The sequence below is a fragment of the Vipera ursinii genome (genome assembly GCF_947247035.1).
Source record: "Vipera ursinii genome assembly, chromosome: 4".
In the NCBI taxonomy this organism is placed as follows: Eukaryota; Metazoa; Chordata; class Lepidosauria; order Squamata; family Viperidae; genus Vipera; species Vipera ursinii.
Window position 1 is genome coordinate 26630324 of NC_139514.1, and position 20845 is coordinate 26651168.

Here is a 20845-nt window from a genome sequence, read left to right on the forward strand (position 1 = left end):
GGTCAAGAAGTTTTGGTTCTAAAAGAAATTCCTCCAAAGATTTTAAAGAGAAGGAAGGATTTTATTTTTCTTGTGCAAGAGCTCAAGCAAAGGGATATAAGGTTCAGATGGGAGATCCCAGCTGGGCTGAGCTTCATGTATGATGGCAAAAGGTACTGTTTGGGTAATGTGAAGCAAGCGCATGACTTTTACAACAATGTTTTAAATGTAACCCCATCAACACTTTTGGAAGCTGCAGAGGGATCTGGAGAAGGAGAACATCAAGAGGATGAAGATGGACTGATAGACGAGAAGGGTACAGGAGGAGTTCAAGCTGCAACTCTTTTGGATGATATTAGAGAACAGAGGGTGACGCGTGCTGCCTTAAAACGCTCAAAAAAGACAAAAAAATAAGACCAGCAGAAATCTATGGAACTTCCACAATATACTTATAGACAAGTGGTAGTTGTGTTTTTAAAAGTTTTGGGATGATATGTATGGTAACAGAATCTTTAATTTGGAATTAATGGACAATTTATTACAGAGGAAGAGGAAGAAAGTTTTGTGGGTTAATGCGGGTTAATTTGTGTAAGAACTATCTATTATAGTCTATTTTGGCTAGAGAGGTTAATAGGGATAGGTGTTTGTGATGTGTAAATGAGAATATGTTTAGGTAATAGGGAAATGTGGAAGAACATAGATGGGAATGATGCTAGTTTTCTTTTATTTTAGTTTTTTATATATATTTAGTATTGTTAAGGATTGGTTTACTTTATATAAGCTAGAGAGTGATGGATTTTAGAGTTTATAATTGTTAGTATATGATTGTTTATGATTGCTTTTTAGATATATACCTTGTATTTTGCTCTGGGAAGTCGGAGGGGGGGGGAGGGGGGGAGGAGGGGAAGTAGAGGGGGGGAGGCAGGGGAGGGAGGAGGGAGAGGGGGAGGGGGGGAGATAGGGGGGAGGTAGGGAGGGGAGGAGGGAGGGGGAAGGGGGGTTTCTTAAAGGAAAATTGTATTTTTTAAAACTTTTCAATAAAAAAAAAAAAGTTGAGGTCTGCCTGTATAGCTGTGGAATTAAGGCAAAGATAGAAAGAAAAACTCGTGGTGATGGTGGTAGGAATTGCTCAAGATCAGTTGTATGGTTTAAGAAAAGCTGGATCTACATAATGAGTGACTCTCCATTCTTATGACCAACAGTATAAATAGAGGAAATGATGAGAAGGTTAAGGTGCTGGCTGAGAATCAAGAGGCTATGAGTTCTTGACCTCCCTTAGACATGAAAGCCGACTGGGTAGCTTTGGACCAGTCACTCTCTCCATCCCAACTCACCTCACAGGATTGCTGTTGTGGGGAAAATAGTCAGGAGTATTAGGTATGTTCACAATATTGAGTTACTTATATATGTAAGAAATCATAATAAAGCTATTTAGTTGCAGAAAGAAGATTGCACAGATTATAAGTAAGGGCACAACAAAATAGCAACAATGGTACATTGGAATATCTGCAAGAAATACAGCAAGAATGGGTGGGACCACAAAATAGACAAATAAGAAATGAAGAAGGTGCCACACAATATGCCAGACTTAATATTTGTTGATAAGAAAGACAAAAAAAGTCTGTATTGTGGACAGTGCAATATCTGGAGATTGCAGAAGAGAAGAGAAAGAACTGGAGAAAAATGCAAAATACATTCTATACAAATAGAAAAGAACTATGGTAAAAGACAACTCAAGATAGTACCAGTAGTAATACGTAGGCAACTTGGGTACAATCCCAAAACGTATGGAACATCACTTAAATACTATCGGCATTGGCAAAATCATCAGCTAAATTACAAAAGGGAGCTTTACTTGGATGCAGCTTACATCCTGAGATGATACCTTTAACACCATCAAACAACAACAGTTGACTATCCCAGTTCCATGGAGAGGTCTCACTGGTTCACCTAATGCCAACTCCAGTCTAAACATCTGGCTGACTATGCAACCAGGCATAATAATAATAATGTATTCAGAGTATGTTGAGCCTTTCTTGAGCAGCTCATACAGATAGTCCTCAACTTATGATTGGCTGCTTAATGGCCATTCAAAATTATGACAAACCTTTTCAGAGCTTCTTATAACCCATTTTTGGAGTTATGGGGGCTGCACACATCCCTGTGGTCAGGTGATCACATTTTGGGTACTTGGTAACTGGTTCACTTTTAAGGCTATTTGCAGTGTCCCAGAGGCCTGTGATTGTGATCTGTATTTTTTTTTTTGCTGTTTTCAGGCATTTTCTTTCAGTTTCCAGAAAAAAAACACCCATTGGGTAAAATAGATTTGCTTAATGACTGCTTCACTCTCTTAATGACCATCACAAAAATGATTGTAGCTTTGAATCTACTTACTTGATGCCTCAACTTACAATCACACAACTTATGACCATAATTATGGGCTCAATTACAGTCATAAGTCAAGAGTTCCTGTAGTTGTAGGTTGCTATCGTTGTAGATTTCAATAATTTGTTTCCCCTATTCAGAAGCTAGCTAAATAGTGCAGAGAATTAATTTGCTACAGACTGACATGATTTTGTCTAAGCAATTAAATTTTGTGTTCTTGTTTATATCGTTCAGTTATTTAGCTGTTCTTATTGTTTGTTAATATATGGCTGGATGTCTATTATTTTTCTGAATAAAATACAATTTTGTTACCTATTGAAGACACTGCTGCACTAGTAGCAATGGTTGGAAAAGACAACTATTGCTTTAAAAGGAAATAAACTGTCTTCTCTAACCTATATTGGAAACCATTGATCCAAGCACTGACTGAAGTTCATTTATCATGGATTACGCTTTCCCACACATCTGTTACTATTACAGACAAAATTCTATGATTGACATTTTAATTCTTCCAGCTTATAGAACTAGGCTGGATTCTAATCAACATTCATAAATTTGGAAATTCAGTAACAATGATATGAGCCATTCAAGATCAGTTAGTAGGGTACACATACAACAGTGTGAATTGACATAGAACATTCATGAACTATGCTGGTTACAGTTAGCTTCTTGAGCAATTCAAGATATTGGATAGCACGTATAAAGTGTTTCATGTAGGACAGGGGTGTGAAACTGCAGGCCGGTTGAGTCGTATGGAGGCCGCGCCCGTCCCAGCTCCGGCAATGCAAAAAAAGTCATGATACATCGCGACACATCATGTGATGTGGCAAGTTTGACACCCGTGATGTAAGATAACACCAGTTCTCTGAGAAACCATGTCTCTCCAATACTACAGGTAAAAATATGTTTTACAGTGGAATAACTTGTTTCAAAACCCTGGGGAATCCCTGGACTTAAAGACTGACTGGACTAACATCTTTAGAGAGACAGTGGTTGCATCTGTATTGCAGTTCCTGTATTGAGCAAGGACTTGTTCCTTGATCCCTCCAAAATCCTTATCAAAACTATATTTGTGGGGTCCCAAGATACACTAAGCATCAATGCTATATCTGCAAATGCTTTCTTGGAGCCCATCAGTCTTCCTGCCTCCACCTGGCCTTTTTTATTAAAATTATTTTGTTTCCTTAAAAGTAAAAGCTTACATATTGCAAGCCAAATCTGTTTGTTAGTTTGTAATGCCAGAACCATAAATGAAGCAGAAATGAACAAAAGATTTCTGGAATAGACAAGTATTCAATTCAGTAGAGAATGAATTCATATGAGCAACTTACTTTCCACCATAACTGAAGGCCTGGGTAAAAGTCACGTGTGGCCTTTTGGAAGGAAGGTAGAGAGCAAGCCATACACATCTCTGGTGGAATGCTGTTTCAAAAAGCAGGTGCAGTTTCAGAGAAAAAATCTCTTCCAGGTGTCACCTGGTGGTATTGTTGATTGATATGACCTGGAGCATGTCAGCTTAGTCTGATCCAATAGGATGGGCAGAAAATACTGAAGAGAGATGACTCCTCAGAGAGCTGGTGCTATCCCACATGAAAGACCTTGCACAAGAAACTAACTAACAACAAGCATAGTTTATAAGACAGAAGTATTACCATTAATGTCTGTGCCAGTTTATTAGGGACCAGCTGAAATTTCCAGGTGGTCCTCCAGTTCATATTATTATTATTATTATTATTATTATTATTATTATTATTATTATTATTATTATTATTATTATTATTATTATTATTAATTGAACTTATATACCACCCTTTTCCCGTAGGACCCAGGGCAGTTCACAAGGTGATTAAAACAATATTACAATACAAAAGTTAATAACAATTAAAATAGATTAAATTATCCTTGATATGTATAACATATTGTAATAATCTATATACAAGGTCACCAGTGTAGGAGTGATTGTCTGGAGGGCTTTCCATTCCAGGAGAGGGAACGGTATTTTTCTTACCCAGAATGCCTGTAGGCCTCAGAAACTTTTTCTAATCTTTCTTAGAAAACAATGGCAGGCTGCTGCCCAGTCCTTCAATTGGAGGTATAAGTAGTACTCAACTTAGGGCTATTTTTAGCAACCATTCAAACTTACAACATTGCTGGAAAAAGTAATTTATGACATGTCTTCACACATACAACCATTGCAACATCCCCACAGTTACATGACCAATACTGTGCTTGGCAACTAGAATGTATTTATAATGGTTGCAGCATCCTGGGGCTATGTGACTGCAACTTACAACATTAATATTGATATTGTTACATCAGTTTTGTGTGTGTTGTATATTGTACAAAGATATATAACTTCCTTTTTCAAAGTGGAAAATATATTAGAAAGGAAGTGATTTGTTCAACAGATCTCTTTTTACTGCCAATGTCTGATCCAGTAGCATCTGTTGCAAAGCTGTTCCTTAGATATGTCTTTCTGCAAGTACTCCCTTAGGTATTTTACACTACTCCATGAACTGCTGTCAGTAGCTTGAACTATTGCAGGAAATGTTTTATTATAGACGTCACCCCAAAATGTCTAAATTTGGGATACCTTGGCAAGCACATGCCAATGTGTACTAAGGCAGTCAATAGTAGCAACAGCACATAGTGGAGCTTGGCCGAGACCCTGCTTGGATGTTTGATTTTGGACACATTCCACAGAATTAGTTTACGTTTTAAAGCTTTAAATGCTTTCTACCTGCTTTCAGATGAATCTGCCACATTTTCAACATCTTCTTTTAAGACAGAGATTCTCAAGCATAGGTCATGAGCCTCTGAGGTTTGTTAGCAAATCTGAGGGGAGTTGCAATTGGGAGAGGGTTTTGCCCACCCAAAGCAGAAACCTTATCAGAACTTGCTCCTGTTCATTCTTGACAAGCCATCTGTTAGCTTGTCCAATCAAAGCAGAGATCAAAGCCCAGAGCATTGTTTTGCAGGGCTCCAGATCTATGTGCACTTGCCAAATGACTTGAGAACTGATTTCTGTCAGAATTCCTCCCACTTTGCTTGGACAAGCCAGAAACCAGCTCATCCAAGCTCACACTGGAGGAAGTTCTGAGCAAGTCTCTAACTCTGCGTATGCAAGCCTTATGGCTTGCGTGTACAAAGCTGAAGTACTGTCAGATCTTCCTCCTGCTCTAACCAGACAAGCTGGCAATTGGTTTGCTCAAGCAAAATGGAAGGGAAAGCCTGGAGCACAGCCTGACAGAACTCTGGCTTTCTGTGAGCAATCTCTGTAGCTCACGTATCCAAATTTAGATTGCTGTCAGAAGTTGTTCTGGCTCTACCTGGACAAGCTACAAGCAAAGTTAGAGTTTTCTGTCCTTGTTGTGAAAAAGAACAAATAAAAATTAATATAAATATGGATAGAGAAATTAGAATGGCTATTTGAAAAATATAACCTAATTTTTAATAATTATGTAAAACTTGCTTTCCCTTTTAAAATATGGGTTAAATTTAATTGATAGATTACGGTATTTCTCATGCCAGACTCTTTGTAGATTGTTTCTTCATTCCCAAACAAAATGGTCTTTTCATTACTTTTCAATGCTATCATTATTACATTGCAATTGGTTTGTTGTGTATCTTGATGAGCTTTGTAGTTTCATGGAGATCTTTTCCTTTACTTGCTATCTTGACAGACTTTGTCAATAATAGACAACAATGCAGCTTGTTTTACTCTAGCCCAATTTATAAATTTCAACTTTCTCTTTATTCAGAGATATGTATATGGGTGTACGCATCTACATATTGTATTAAATAAGGGCACCAGATTTGTTCCATGGTAGCTGAAGTTATTTACACACAAATGATGATCTTTGTGGCAGTGTATATAAACAAGACTCATATTTATACCCCCACACAATGATCTTCAGGTTCTTTAGTGAACAGAATATTATATTAATGCGTAAATAGGTTAATCATTTATACAGAGTTCATTTCTTCTTGCTACTTCCTTCCTCTTCAACAATATTCTTCATGCTCTTACAGTAACACTTAGCAATCTGCAAAGTGCTTTTAACTCCAAGGACATTTTCTTTTGCAGAGCACACCGGTCCTCTCCTACTGAAACAATAAAGCCACTTGCAGCTTCCAACCAATCTGATCCTATAGCTGTTTTTCTAAATCTTCTTTCTAAACCTTCTATCACTGTTTTTCTAAATCTTCTTCTTTCACAAACTCTTGGAATATCTTCCTTATATGTTTAGAATAAGTTTAAATTACTTGTAGACACTCCTTGTTCATTAGATAAAAAAATCTTCCATTTCAACTTAGTATATCAAAGAGGCATACTAGGACTTGGCGTTGAAAATGGACTAAATATTTAGGTAATATGGCAGGCAGATTTGGCCAAAAATTTAGTACTTTTCAATGTTGTCAGTTCAAACTGTTGTGGTAACCTCTGCAGATCAAATATTGTTATCAGTGGCTAATTTTTCATGTGGGAATTACCCATGCAGTCCTGAGGATCATTGTCATCCTCCTTTGTCAATCCTTCACCATACAGCCCCATAAATCACTTGCAAAAATCCTGGTGGTAGTACCCCTTCCAGTACTGCCAACTGGAACTGCAGGGGAGGGAAGGGTCAAGTTGTTACTGTTACAAATTCACATATCTGCTAAGCTTGTAAGCCGCCCTGAGTCTTCGGAGAAGGGCGGGATATAAATGGAATTAAAATAAAATAAATAAATATCATTGGTAAGTTAGCAACAGCATACCCCTTTATTCTGAAAGGATCCAATAGTCATCATGGAAAGGTATGATACTATTTTAAAGTCTCATTAATAATTTGTGCTGATGTCCAGAATTTAATGCATGTTCTAAATTGACCCCAGATAAGAGATTAAAATTAGCTGGAAAAATGTATAGGAATAGTTAATTGACCAGTCATGACTGGGATAAACAGCCCCTAAACCAAAAGTGGGTTGACCTCCACTAGATCTCCAGTGGGATTATAGTACAGATGATCATTGGGCAACATACAGTTGGACACTTAAATTATTATAAGCCCTACAGGAAATGGCTAAAAGACCTCTAAGCTGCCCAGAAATTCAGAATACTTAGTAAAGGGCTGATAAAAACTCTGGTGCTTAGCAGCCAGGCTAGTAGAGGCTTCTCAGGCATATCCTCACTTCAACCTAGCAAATGAAAATATTAAAGGATTATAAATGCTGATTTTGTAAACCAGGCAGCCACTGATATCAGGCAACATTTTTTTTAACATTTGTACCTAAATGGCCAAGCTTGGATACCATGAAATTGCCCCAAATAGGTAATTTTATTTTGATCAAAGAAGAGAAACAGAGGGGAGAAACCTCCTTTTAGTTTGCAGAACTGGCCTAGCAATAATGTCCATCTGGATTTGAAATAAGATTTTGAAATTGATTGCCAGAATCTTTCCAATGGAAAAATGCTGGGTTTTTTTGACTTCTTGAAAAAAACCATGATAGGATGGGAATTTGAACATTGGACACTACCACCCCATGTAGGCCATCCTAAACAGTGGTACTCAGTGGTGGTGCCAAGGCTGGGCCTGAATGAAACCAATTGTATTTTCTGCCAATGGACAAAGAGATCTTTCAGTCTCCCTTCTTTACCTCTCTTTTTTTCTGTCTTCACTTTAGTTGCAACCAGGATCCAGTTCTTTGCTTACAGAAAGATGTTCTTTTTTCATTAATAGAGAATAAGGATTTCCAGGCCTCAAGCTTTTCCAAACACTTCTTATAATTTCTCTCTCTCTCACACACACACTCCCTGCCTTCTACTTATTTCTCTTCTTTCCTGAGTGTAAAATTTAAAATTATCACATATTGTCAGTTCTGAAAGAAATGTGAAGCATTTTGGACAATTTTCCACATTTTTTTTTCAATATGAAAGTGGGCAATCATTCATGTTGAGTCTTTGCAGCAGAAGCAGAAAAATATACTCTGTCGCTGTGGAGAAACCAACAGAAACCTGTTCCATAATCTCAGTGTAAGCATCTTTCTCTGAAAACTTCAAAGACACATGCTCAGTATTGCAATGTTCTCTCTCTCCCTCTGTCTTTCCATTCTCTGTTCCTTTCTTTTTGATCCTCAGCTCTTCATATCCTGCTTTCATTGCGAGCACGTCTTAAAAGGGACATGCAGAAGAAAAATAGATGTTGCCCCCAAAGGGTCACCCCTAATTAATATCCTCTGAGGCAGTTCCCTAATTAGCATGCAGATCTGATTTCAACTTATCTTATTAATGGGTTCATTCTTCTGAGAATAGCAATTAGGTAAGGCACTGATATACTGTGCCATGGTGAGAATTTGCCACCCTATAGGACCCTTGTCCAGTTATAATCTAGTATGTTTGCAGTAGGGCATAATGCAAGACATCACAAATTCATGATGAAGAACCCCCATAGCCAATTTCAAATATTAGCCATGAATGCTTAATAATGTATCTTTCTCTAGTTTTCTATATAATAAAACAAGTTTGGGAATACCAAGTGATGAAATCAAATGTAATGATGAAGGAATGCCCTTCTGAAATAATCATATACATATGGAAAAGATGTTTCAGAAAACAAAGTTTCTCTAATCATATACATGATGAATTTCTGGGGAAAAAATCCACAGGGAAATAATTCTTAAGTTAACTTTCCCAAATGTATATGGTTGGATATATACATTTTAAATAAATTATGTTGTGAGTACCAAATGTTATACATCACAAATTTATTTTTATTTATTATTTATCTTTAATTTGAATTATATGTAGAAGCATAGGAACATAGTATGTGAGTACAGTGTATTGCTGCTGCTTCTTTGCTTTCTGTCATTTATCTTCGATCTTCTCTGCTACTATTGCAATAGCAGCCATCCCTCAGCTGATAATTTGCAAGCCACACTTCCAGTGTATAACATATAATGTAGATAAAGAGATAGAAGATTAGAAAGACCTTGGCATCCCGTCTTTCTATATGCATTGTGAGATGATCAGACTCTTTACCACCCACATCATGCTAATCATTTCCTTCTTGTCCAGAAATGCATACAGTTAAAGAATGAAGACTATTTCAGAGGTACCATTTTAACCAAGGGGGACATAATATTTCCTCTAAACATGGCCAGGCAATTCTGACATTAGATACTCATTTGTTATTTTAACTGAAGGACACAAAATTGTGAAAAATCTTGATTTATTCCTGATAACTTAATTGTCCTATTGATAGTATGGCAGATCAGTGCACAATAATGTTTTATTTGTGTATTAAATTTATATGCCACCCATCTTGCTGTCCAAAATGAAATTGCTTCCAAATATTCTTATCTATTCTTTAGATTCGATTTGACATTTGTACCAAAGTCTGACTCTCCCTGGGATAGGGAGATGCCATTGTTTGGTGCTGTTAAAAGTATAGTTGCAGGATATAAGCTCTTCTAAACAAAGCTGCTTTTTGCGATTGACTGTGGGTGATGTTCAAGTGGTGCTCCAGATTTTTTTGGGATTGCACCCCAAGTATTATTGGTACTATCCTTGCTTTATTTTTTATTTTATTTTTTGCTACAGTTGTACTATTTGCAGGTCTTTGTATTTTTTCGTTTTCTCCAGTTCTTTCCCCCCCCTATTCTGATGCCTCCAACTACTGCAATGACTACCATCCATACTTTTTTTTGGTCTTTCTTATCAATATTGTTAAGTCTGGAGTGTTATGTGACAGATGCAGGTCTTTTTCAAAGCCCAGAGCATTTAGCTTGTTCATTGTAGCTACTTTGTGGTCCCACCAGTTCTTGCTTGAAGAAAAGTGGTGTTTCTTGCCGACATTCCAATGTACCATTGCTGCTATTTTTCATGCCATTGTTTATAAGTCAGCTTCTTTGCAGAAGCAGCACTTGCTGTCTTCTGATCTCTGGCTTTCTATACATTTATTCTTAAGGCTTGGTCTTGTGCAGCCAGAATTAGCCCCTCTATCTCTTTCTTCAATTTTCCTGCTCTTAGCTACTGCCAGGTCTTGTTATTATCTGCTGTCCCTGATATTTTTTGTTGTTACATCACTGTATGGTTGAAGACATGATTTGTTGTAATTATTTTTCATTATTTTTATTATTTTTACTACCAATTCCTCCTGGTTTCACTCTACAGTCTCAGCTATTTGTGGCAAGGCTTCGAATTCTTTGCCTTAGATACACCTTTGCAGTTCTTCAACTTCAACTTCTGTGAATTGCTTTTTTATGTATTATAAATCAGCGTCGATCTTCTAGCCTTTGTTCTGTTATTTTTGATTCTGGATGTTTCTTTCCAGAACTGGTGAATTCATTTCAGATATCCTCTTCTTGTGGATTTGATTTGTAGTAACAGATCATTATTCTTTTTGTTTTCAGTCTTCATTTATTTGCAATGGGAAAACCACTTTTCTTCCAGTAGTCCTGCACTGCTGAGTCCTGAATCCTGTAGCCCATTTGTCAGCAGATATCCAGGAACTCCAACTCCTAGTATGGTCCTTGCTGACCCAGGTAACAACTGATTTGGTATGGGTTTCTGTAAATTATGTCTTACCATACTGTTTATTGGAGAAGCACTCTTCACCTGGCTCCACTGATGAGATCTGTCCAGTATGATTGAAGCTCTGGCAGATGTCTCCTCCTCCTCAAAGCACACAAGCTTCACAACCACATCAAAGTAGTGCCTCACTGTGGTTTTGCACATTTATTATTTCAAGCAATCAAATTTTTGCTGAAATCATGGAAGAAGCACTTAAACCTGCTTTGTGAATGCTTTAGTTCTTCTAAAATCAGATTCTCTTAACTTTGTCTGCCCTGTTAGTGTCATTTGTAATTTGAGAGTGGGAACATTTACACATTGATGTGAGCATTGAGAAGATAGGTAAAGGTAAAGGTTCCCCCGCACATGCGTGCTAGTCATTTCCAACTCTAGGGGCTGGTGCTCATCTCCATTTCAAAGCCAAAGAGCCAGCGCTTGTCCAAGGACATCTCCGTGGTCATGTGGCCAGAATGACTGGACGCCAAAGGCGCACAGAGCGCTGTTACCTTCCCACCATAGTGGTCTCTATTTTTCTACTTGCATTTTTACATGCTTTCGAACTGCTAGGTTGGCAGAAGCTGGGACCAGTAACAGGCGCTCACTCTGTTCTGCGGCACTCGGGATTCGACCTGCCAAACTGCCGACCTTCTGATCGACAAGCTCAGCTAACCCACTGAGCCACCGCGTCCCTTCTATTGAGAAGTTACATGCCACCATGTTAATACCAGTAAAAGGGACATAGCTTGTATATTATATTACAGTGCAGAGCCAATGAAGTATAAAAGCTAAATTATTGTACTGAGATTGGAAGAATATGGGTTCAAGTACAATCAAATGAAAGGTGACTGCAGTGTAAGCCATCTTGATTCATTAATTAAAAAAGTACAAGATATGTTGCACATAGCACAGCGTGTACATTTTTCTGTAAGATAATCTCCCTATCCCATGTGAACAAAACTGATAAATAAATAAAATACAACCAAGGTTCAGTATAGAGAACAAATATATTTACACATTGCTCAACTCAACAAGCCAGAACAGTACCAGACCTCCAGGGGTGAGATATTAAGGCTTGCAATCCTCCTAGCACAGACACAGTGACATACAAGACAACAGGGAGAAATGCTCACGTTTCGTGAGATTCCAGGTTGCTAAAGCTAGAAAGGAACTAACATTGTGTGGATTGTACAGAGATTTTAAAGACTTGTACTCATCGCACCACTTCCTAATTCCAAGTCTACATCTTAATTAGACATATATTGTCTCCAGGCTCTGGCTGTGGATTCTGAAAGTGATTTTTCAGGACACACAGATTTTGTGATGCATAGCTGGCAAGTGGGGTTTGCATGCATTTCTTATTTCTCTGCTTAACTCAACTCCTCCCTTTGCAAATAAATGGCTTCAGACCCATAAGACCATTCAGCAATCCTATCTTTGCCCTAATTTATTGCTTGTTGCCAGAGAACTTGAATATGGTGCTGTGGCCCTCTTTTGAGAATCATTCCCTATTTCACTGGACCCCAAAGGTGTTTTTGCTTCTGGGTCTTACTGGAATAGGGTCTACGCAGGCTGATCTAGACAATTTAAAGATATTGAGCCTTCAGTTAGAGTGGACATATGTCCTTTTATTTTTTATTTTTTTAATAATGAATAGGATTCTTAAGTTGGCTTATGGCAGGACTAGCAAAATTTGGAATTTTATGTATTATTTTCCTATTAGATTTAATATGCCTTGTGCCACTGCTTATACTTTGATTAGTTTCTGATTTATCATTTATTCTAATTTAAACATTTTAGTTAATTGCATTGCAATTGCTTCATTTCACCCAACATTTTATTAATCATCTTATATGATTCATTTACTATGATTTAAATATTTTATGCTCATTTTATATTATTTTATATCATATTTTATGAATATTTTACATAAAGGTTTATTACTATTTTATACTATATTTAATTATTCTATCATCTGTCTCTACTTGGTCTATTCTTCTGATACATGGACAATTGCTATTTATTTAATCCTGACTTAACTGACCGTTCTCAGTAATATTGCTAAAGCAACTTGAAATAGAGGTAAAACAGGACTGTTTTCTGTTATTAGTCCTGATGTTTTTCTTGTGGAATTCTACCTGTGAACAAGCATGTTTGTATATCAGTAAAACTCAGCAGAAAAAGCAATCAGTCATAGATATGATTATATCAAGACTGTTTTCTACAAAGTATTTTATCAATGTCTATGTGAGCATTCAGAAAGAAGAAAATTCTGTTTGTATTTCGGGAAGAATACAAAAAAAAACACCTGAAAAAAGTAACAAAGTGTGCATATTTAATTCTCCCCTGTGGGACAGAGGAAAAGAATGTGATTCCTCCTTAGTGTATAAGAACTTAACTTGAGTAAAGCCAGTCATGCTTAACATTTCTGAAATCAATAGTGATTAACTGAGTTAAGCTCAATAAGGAAAAGAAGTTTGAATGTTAAAATATGAATATGAATAATCCATCCTCCAGATGTATTACCCTTCAGGGTATGAATTCATGCTCAAGAGCAAATAGAATCTCTTCACCTTTGTTAGTTGGCATTTACCCAGCTTTTATTCATTTTCAAGTCAAACACTTGCAGAACTAAAGGATTACAAGTATGGGAGCATTTACTTTTATATAGTTTCATCTGATACCTTCAATTCTCTTGCATAGAAGATTTAGTAAAACAGATATGTCTCTGTGGGGCAGAGAAAATGGAAACAGTTGTGGTAGAAAATGTGATGCCTTTTAGGTTTGTTTTTTTAAAAAAATTACAACTCCCCTCAACCCAGGATGTATTTTTTCTTTGAAAAAAAATGTTTGTTTGTTTGTTTTTCAATTCATGTGTTACCCGACTTCAAATTGTCTGGATAGATCACAGTATACTTAATAAAAATGCAATTCACAACAAAGCAAGATGGGATCTGGATGCATTTTGCTAACACATTGACAAAAATACATTCACTGCATACATCAAAAGTATGGCTAAGGAATTTTTGTAATTATATTTTGGAGTTTATTGGCTAGTGAAGAGGAGAAGGAATCACAAACCTCTGAAAGTCTTTTGCTATGAGTCTAAGTGGGATTGATGGGAAGGGAGGTTGAACATGGAGGAATTGCATCGGGTGGGGGATGGGATGGAGTGGGGACAAAGATGAAGGCTGATTTTCTGAGAGGGAGGAAGGAATTAATACGGGGAAAGAATATTAATTTTATATGTGCTTTCCATAATATCAGGCAACTCTGGTAGATTTTGTAAGTAATAAGCTTTTAATAACTTTTCAGTTGTAAGATTATCTTAACTGCATAGAGAAATTAGATAGAGACATTCTAAAAATGTAGGTGATAGGAGAACAATGTTAAATTATTTCTTTAAATGTTAGAGGTCTGAAAGATTCTATTAAGAGGAAAAAATTTAATTATGTTAAATAATTTAAATCTCATGTGATTTAACAAAGCATTCACTTATAATTGGTAATTGGTATAATTAGTAATAGTATAAAATTCAGTGGCAAAGCAAACTTTGGAAAAAAAACTTTTTCCATGAGAATCATAAAAATGAAACATCAATAAGATTACATTGGGATGTTATGAAGAGGGTATTAAGAGGGTTGTGTATAAATCACCATGATTAAAAATATCAGCACAAAGACAAATAAGCTTTATTTAAAAATTAATGTTGTATTTGCAAATTATAATAGAATTGTATTAGAGATTATTTATAACAGCTACTAAATAAAAGGAGAATTGGATGATCTGGAGACAGACAAAAATCTACTCTCAAATTATTATTATTTTTTTGATAAGCAAAGATACTATGAACATGATAATAAGAATTCTAGAATCCTGGCAAAAAACTACAGAGAAAAATATATTTCTGTAATATGAAATTAAATTAAATTAATAAAAATATGAAATTAAAAAGTGAGGATGAAATTTGATCAAAATTAAATCAAAATTATTTTTCCGATAATAAAAAGAATTAATATTTAAATAGATTAACATTTCCAGAATTGGCTTCAGATTATATAAAATTCAAGGAATCTCTGTTTTCTGTTTCAGAAATGACTTTAGCCTTTAACGCTATTCAAAATTGAAAATCTCCTGCCCTGTTGGATTATTAGGGGAATTTTATAAAGAATTTAAAGAGATCTTAATTCCTGAATTTTTACTTTTATGCAATATATTCCACAAGGGGAAACTTTATCAAAATCATGGAAACAATCTAAGATAATTTGGATCCATAAATCAGGTAAAATTTCCCAGAATTTGGCAGTTTATAGGCCTATCTTACTTCTCAGAATATAAATTCCATACTATATAGTTTAATATTAATGATTAAAAGTGATTATGGGCATATTTATTCATATGGATCAATCTGGTTTTATTCCAACTCATAATATATCTATTCCTTTCATGAAACTATTAAATGTTATACAAATAAGTAAAATTATTAAATATTAGTAAATTGGGTGTTTTTCTAAAATTAATGAATCTTCATTAGCCATGTGTTCTTTGGATATATTTAAAGCCTTTGACTCCCTCAAAATATATATTTTAAGACAAATATTAATTAAATTTAAATTTGGCACTGGCTTCTATAAGATATTGAATATATATTTATGGATCAATTAAAGCCCAAGTAAGACTTAACAATAATGATTCAGATCCCAGTATGATTCTAAGAGACACTAAGCAGGCTTGTCCTTTATAACTTTTACGATTCAACTTATCTATAGAAATACTTGCAATAGTTCTATGATGTAATAATCAGATCAATGGATAAAAATGAGAGATAAGACCTACCTTTTAAATCTATTTACAGATGTTATCATCTTGGCTCTCTCAAATGCTTCTTATTCAGTTAGTTATATTAAGGAGCTAGAGACATTTTCAAAAGTGTCAAGACTATGAGTTAATTTTCATAAATCACATTTTTTTTTCATGCACTCCCAACAGTTCAAAAATAAATTTAGTAATAGCATTTAAACTTATATACCACCCCACAGTACTGGGCAGCTTACAATGTCAGCAAATTGCTTTAAATAATCTGGGTCCTCATTTTCCCAACCTCAAAAGGATGGAAGGCTGAATCAACCCAATGCCCCATCAGGCTTGAACTCCAGACTGTGGGCAGAGTTACCTGCAATACTGTATTCTATCCACTGCATCACTAGGGGTCCTATTTACACAGATCTGAATAGCATACAAATATTCAAATTATTTAGTGTTACTGCAACTAAAATATTAATAAAATCTTTACAAATAATATAAAAACTTAGAGAAAATTAAATAAAGAAATGCAATATTCTAGTGTAATTGCAGTGGTTACAGTGAAAATTCTTGCCTGGCTTAAATTTTATTTCACAAAAACTAAGAGTGAATAAAAGGATTTTACATAGAGAGGCTTGGACATGCCCAATTTGTTAATATATTATCAGGTAACACAGTTAAGGCATATATTCCATTTACTATGGGAGACTCTCTTTAAACAATGGATTTATACTGAAAATATGTTAGAGCCAAATAAGTTTATAAATCAATGACTTTTTCACTGAAAATATTTTTTCTAGAATAAAAGAGATTGAAAATGATTTTATCAAAACAATGCTTCAAACGTTGATAAAAGACATTTCCCCTTTAACTCTTCTAATAACATATTGATTAGGATGATTACTATGATTTAGCTACAATGAAATATTTCAGGGAATATCTTTATAAACGAAAAGATTTTTTATAGCAATAAAGATTTGGTTGAGCTACAAATAGGTCATAAATTACCATGGCTCTTCTGATATCAACTTAAATCTCTTTGGGGCAATAGAAACATTAGAGATTCAGCAAAATGCCGTTAGATCAATTTCAAGAATTTAATATTTCAAGAATAATTGTTCTCATTATTTAGAATAATCTAAAGGAACAATTTCAAAAAAAATATAGGTTATACATTTTTTTTCTAAAAATTAGAAATAGGGAATCCTTCATATGGTTCAAGGAAAGCTTGGGAAACTGATTTTAGTAATCTCATGCAGGAGACAAATTGGCAGAATTTATGGAACCTGGGCAGTCACTTCAGTTTTAATGAAGAAATGCAGTGGAAAATTATACATCACTGGTTTTTTACTTTTGTTAGGCTGACACATAAATATCAAAATTATTTTTCCAAACATTGGAAAGGTTGTTTAAAAAAGAAGAGTCTTTTTCCCCCTTCATTTTATCACATTTATCATGTGATAAAGTTATACTCTTTCAGCTTAATTTTTTTGAGAGTTAAGTACCATCACTAAACAAAGAATTAAATGGTCCCCAGAGCTGGGCATACTGCATTTATTTACAGGACCAAATCAAAAGTTTAAAAATAAGGAACTTATTATTTATTTAATCTTAGCCACCAAAATAACAATTGCACAACACTGGAAAACTCTGGATAACATAAAAGCTGAGTTATGACTTAAAACATCCTCTTCAATTGCTACATTGGAAAAAAAAATCAAAGTTAGGATTCTTCTGAAATGTTAGAGGCAAGAACCACAATTTTATCAAACCTGGATGGATTTTATGATCTGTCTCAATAGCAACACACTATAATCTGGTATATTTTATAAGTATATGGCAAATCTGAGTGATTTTCAAGGGCAAATTCATGTAGACCATATTGCAATAGTCAAGGCTTCAGGTGACTAGAGTAAAACTCTGAGGGGTTTTCTGATCCAGGAAGTGGCACAACAGGTACATCAGATGGAAAGACCCACTTGATCACAACCTCCACCTGCTCCTCAAATAGGAGCACTGGATTCAAAAGGACCCTGGATTATACATTATCCTTTAATGGTACTCCATCCTATAATATAACAGAAAATTCCTAGGTCCAAAGAGCCATAATATCTGTAATCACTCCATCTTGGTAGGATTGAGTTGCAGTCAGTTCTTTTCCATTCAGACCTGCACAGCCTCTAGGTCAGACATGTCAAACACAAGGCCCAGGGGACGGATCCAGCCCACGAAGTGGTTTCATGTGGCCCGCGAAGCCATCCTGGAAACATCCTGAGGGAATGGCCCCCACTGCCTTGGCCCTGGCCCAGAGACCCTCCTTCTGCCAGAGGCCTTCAGATCTGTCCCACTCCTGCCCAGGGTCCCATAGGCACCCTTGATGCGAATGATGTAGAGCTGGCCACGCCCACCCTGGCCATACCCACCCGGCCCCCTGAGAGCAACCGCAATGCTGATGAGGCCCTCAATGAAATTGAGTTTGACACCCCTGCTCTAGGCACTGGGGAGGGACATGAGCAGCCTCACTTGGCTCACTTGAGGTTGAAAGATGGGATTTATGCAGTTGGTAGATTACCATAGGAGTATATGTAGAAATATCATCCACACCATACCAGGAATGTTAAAATTAATGATTTCACTGGTAGGTGTTGCTTAGGATTCTAATGAATTCTCCGGTGATCTTATTTCTATTTATGTCTAATTGTTTTTAATGGGTTTTGGAGAATATTTTAATTGTTGGTTTTACTGTACACTGCTACATATGCCACTAAATTATGACCCTGCAGATGTTGTTGCTCCATATATGTTATCATTATTATGCTTGTTGGGACATAGAATCACAGTTTAACATCTATATAAACACAAGTCCCATCTCTATTATAGAATCCCACAAGCAGAATGCAATACTTTTTCCATGATGCTGGCCCCAAATATCTAATATTCAGAGACAAACATGAACTCTTTGAGTGCTGGCAATTAGGAGGAGATTTTTCCTGCATATTCTTCAAACATAAAACATTTTAATCATGTGTATATAGTTCTGCTCTTTTACAGCTTTAATTGTAAGATTCTGTCTGGGCTCCTTACATAATACTTTTCAGTTCTGAAATTCAATTCAATTTTTAGCAGTAAGAAAGTTAGTGGTTCTCACATACTCTGCTGTTAAATAGATCTGAACAACATGTTCACAGCATACCTCAAGTGGAGCTAATGCCATGGATTGCACAGACATCTCCTTTTGAAGTTCACAGGGCATAGTTCACCTCTCCAGTACCTTTCAGATTAACAATATGTATATTTATAAAATTCATAGTTTATTGATATCAAATCAAAAAACCTTTTTTTGGAGATATTCAACTTTATAAAACTGAAAAAAGAGACAAAGTGAAAGATTAACTCTACTACATTAGAAAAGCATAACAATAAAGCTTCCAAAATGGCAAAGATGAATATATTAATGTAATGTCTCAGGAACCATTCTTCCAAAGTGCCTAGAATATATTACAAATATTTCAGATCTTAGATCCTGAGGTCGGCCAACCCCAAATGATTGGTGACTCTTGCTTCCATGCATTCGATAAAGAGGATCTAAACCACAAAATTTTAAGCATTAATAGCTCAGATATTTTCCAGATGTCTCGAGCCCTTTTATTTATTTTCCTGCAAAACATTAGGATGCTTATGAACAAACATAATTAATTAAAACCAAATCAATATTGCTGGCAGTATTTGGGAATTTAAAGAAAAAAAACCCATCTCAGAAGCAATCGTAAATCATTTTCATATCGCTGCTAAGAAGACAACATAGACGTGTTCATTTATTTATCAGGAACTGCTCTCTGTTCAAAGTATTTTTTTACTTTGAATAAAGTAGGCAGAGAAAGCAATCGGGATGTGGCTTGTGGAATTCCTCCAGTATTTTTTATCAGCAACTGAATGGAACACCAGGAATGAATTATATCTGATGTGTCTGTCCCTCTCTGCTTATCCTTCAGCAGGATAAGCAAAGGCAAAAGTAAAAGCAAACATCTCATAGAAAAAGGAACCTAAATGGTGTGAGGGCTGATATGACTGAAGTAGTAAATTTGCAGGGGCAAGTATTAGTAAAATAAATTTCCAAATTTTCCTTTCTAACTTAGATGACAGACTGGTCGGCTCAGGTATTTTAACTGTCATGATTTATGGCTTCCCAAAGAGGAATGGGGCAGTGGTGATTCTTCTGGATTTTCTGGGAAATTTTCTACCATTAATCAAGATACTACCACAGTTCCTGAGACATTTAATACGTTGGTGCTTGGTGATGTTTTCTCTCCTACTTCTCACCCTTTTTTCTATATTGTTCTAAAGGTACTAAAAAAATTCTTTAGAATTTCTTTTGATGCTAGTTCTTGAACTTACTTGAGTCTTGTAAAATGACAGAGGGTGCTGCTTTATTGCTTTTTCTTTTTAGGTATCTCTCCATTACTTTTCAACCACTCTTCCCCCCACCATCCCCTATGGAAGAATTCATTTTTTTTTCGATTAAGCAAAGATTTAATTGAAATGGGACTACTAGAGAGATGACTGAACAGTTATAGACTGCCTTTTTACCACCCCTTAACAAAGTAGGTGCCCCTGCACTCAACCTGTTAAAACCTCATTGCATTTTTATTCCCAATTTAAAAATTCAGAAGCATTTCCTGCACCAAACTGAATTGCCAAAAATGCAGAAGTAGTGCCATTTTTTTAAATGTGGATTGAGGATCTTGTGTTCTAGTGGCTCACATGCCTGAGAGTTAAAATTAGAAATTAAGTTCTATGTTTGCACATTGCACAGTTCCAAATGTTTTTTAACTTCCCATCCAGTGCTGCAAAGCACTAATATAGTAATAGAAATCTAAATGGCTCTGCATGAGCTTATAGTTAATAACAACTGATAAAATAAGTTGATTAACTAAGAAGGGGATTAACTCAATCCTTTCTCATTATTGTCCTTCAAGTCATATTTCTTAGTCTCTTATCAATCTAATTTGACATTCCAGACATATTTTTCCAATGTTGCAAGGAAATAAGTTCAAAAGGAAGCTTTTGAAGGAGAAATGGTATAGGGAACAAAATCCTTTCTGACATTCTATATCCCTCTATTGCCTG